This window comes from Myotis davidii, unplaced genomic scaffold (assembly GCF_000327345.1).
Source record: "Myotis davidii unplaced genomic scaffold, ASM32734v1 scaffold9, whole genome shotgun sequence".
NCBI lineage: Eukaryota > Metazoa > Chordata > Mammalia > Chiroptera > Vespertilionidae > Myotis > Myotis davidii.
In genome coordinates this window covers 1490184-1493150 of record NW_006299435.1, presented here as the reverse complement: position 1 = coordinate 1493150, position 2967 = coordinate 1490184, and positions in this window count along the sequence as shown.

The following is a 2967-nucleotide window of genomic DNA, read 5'->3' as shown; positions in this document are numbered from 1 at the left end:
GAGGCGGTGCCCCAACCCCCAATCAGCCCTACCCTGAGTGTGACTGAGGGTGGCATCGCAACCTCCCAATCTGCCCTGCTCTGTGCATTACAGGGGGCAGCGCCCCAATTCCCCAATCGGCCCTGCTCTGAGCCCGACCAGGGGCTGTGGGGCAGGCATCTAGGGATTGGGCTTGCCCTCTGCCACCCGGGATCAGGCCTAAGCCAGCAGGTCATTATCCCCCGAGGGGTCCCAGACTGTGAGAGGGCACAAGTAAGACTGAGGACATCCGCCCCACCCCCATGCCAGTGCACAAATTTTTGTGCACCAGGCCTCTAGTATATATATATAATTATATATATATAATTTTGCTGTTAATAGCTTTACAATTCACACAACATACACAGTGTAGGGGAATTTCTGTTCTTATTTCTATTTAAGGAGAGAAGAGTGAGAAAAAATAGCTGACTGCACTAAAAAGAATACCATATATTCTAAATGCAGGCAGTATTAGGGCAGAAAATTATTTCATTTCTGATCAGTATACCTTTGAACTTTAATCAGAATTATATTGTTTTTTGCCACTGTAAAAAAAAAAAAAAAAAAGGCATGCCCGAGCTGGTTTGGCTCAGTGGATAGAGCATCGGCCTGTGGACTCAAAGGTCCCAGGTTCGATTCTGGTCAAGGGCATGTACCTTGGTTGCGGGCACATCCACAGCAGGGGGCATGCAGGAGGCAGCTGATCGATGTTTCTCTCTCATCGATGTTTCTAACTCTCTATCCCTCTCCCTTCCTCTCTGTAAAAAATCAATAAAATATATATATTTTAAAAAAGGCATGTGATTTAACCTTCCCTTTAAGGAGGCCTCTTTTTGTTTGCATAAATTAGTTTGGTGTTCAAGCCTTTTTTTAAAAATGACACCAGTAAGCCAAACCATTTACAACAAGTTTGGACTATTAATAGGGATTTGGAGATTTGCTTATAAATTGTTGACTTTTAATGTCTCTTTTTATTCCCTGCTATTACAGTTTACTATCCGAAATCTTTAAAACAAAAAGTTTGATCAAGTAATTCCTTGTTCTTAATGTATTCAGGTGAGGTTTATGATTGTTTAAAGATGAATAGGAAACTATTTCCTTAGTGTGTATCTGTTTAATTTATATATCCATTTTCTTCTAGGGCGAAGGAAAATCATATTGTCTAAATTTTCTTGTATTAAGTCTTAAAAAGTCAGTTATTACTGCTTCTTATTAAAGGGGTCAGAAAGGGAAGGACCAAACATTGAATATATTCGACAAGCCAGTTTCTGTGCTTCACATTTGAAGAGAGTGGGATTGGCCAAGATTTTAACCCTACTGCTTTGGGAGTGACCATAAAATATTTCTAATGAGTAGGAAAGGGGAAAGGACTTTATTTGTGCATGGCGTAGTCAGATATAGAGCAGGAAAGAGCTGTTGAGATCTGAGTGAATCCTTTGCTCCTAACTTTCAGCCTGTAAAACAGGAAGAAGCAGAGAAGTTCTCTATATTCCCAATGTTCAATAACTCCCGCTGCCTATTTTTTCAGCTGCTTCCAGACCACAGAGCAGAAGTGGAATAAGTTACAGATCCCTGTAGCTCTTTTGCTCACAGCCTTTTGCAACCGTTTCTCAGCACTTTTATTCATCACTAAACTGGTGAACTTCATACAATGACTCCCTTTCCTGTATCTCATTCTTGCAAGATGATCTCACTTGCTTTATGGAGAAGATTGAAAGAGTAGGATGAGAATTCCCTTATATTCTACCTTTGTAAATGAAACCCCAAATCCTTCAAAGACTCAAAAGTAATTCCTTGTTCTATCTACCATCTTTACCTAGGACTTGTTCTTATATAGTGGCATATATAGCATCTTCAGTTTCCTCTTCTCCACAAGCCTTTTTTTGTCCTTCAAATATTTACATACTTATGTATTCTGTTCTCAAAAATTGTCATTCTTTTTTCTTCCCTCCTAACCTTTTCTCCTGTACTTGTACATAACTTCTATTTTGTTAGTACACAACCCATGTCTATCTCTGCTTCTTCCTATTTTTAACTTAACACATTGTGGATGGATCATGAGAATTCTTGCTTCATATTACACTGTTTTACAAAGTATACTTTAAAAACATATTAGCTTGTAAGAACATGTAAAAAATAACTTCAAAATGCAATGGGTATTTAATTTTAAAGTGTGCCTTTAACATTTCTGTAAAGTGTTTTTTGTATTTGTTCAGTAGAAATTTACCTGGCCACTGGATAAAACTAGCAATAAAACTACTGGTCCTCAGGGCTCATAACTGGGTCCTTATACTCATAACTGGGTTATGGAAGATAATGATAGATTTTTTTCTAATTGAATGGACAAGTAACATGAAATATAAATTTGGCCAGAAATTCAGAGACCACGATAAGCATGGAATGTTGCAATTATAATGAAACTAGAGGCCCAGTGCATGAAATTCCTACACGGGATGGGGGGAGTCCCCTCAGCCCAGCCTGCACCTTCTCCAATCTGGGACCCCCCCGGGATCAGGCCTAAACTGGCACTCAGACATCCCTCTCACAATCCTGTACCGCTAGCTCCTAATTGCTCATCTGCGATTAGTCACCCCTTAACTCCCCCCTGCCCCCGCTGGCTTGATCACCCCTCACTGCCTCTGCCAGCCTGATCGCCCCTAACTGCCCCTGCTGCTGGCCTGGTTGCCCCTAACTGCTCCCTGCTGCTGGCCAGGTCGCCCTCAGCTGCACCCTCCCTGCTGGCCTGGTTGTTCCTAACTGCCCCCCCTCCCCCGCTGGCCTGGTCCTTACTGCTCCCCCTGCTGGCCTAGTCTCTCCTCACTGCACCCGCTCCCAGCCTGATCGCCCTCAACTAACCACCGCCCTGCCAGCCTGGTCGCCCCCAACTGCCACCCCCCTGCTGGCCTGGTCACCCCACACAGCCTGCTGTTGAGTCGTTTGGTCGTCCTT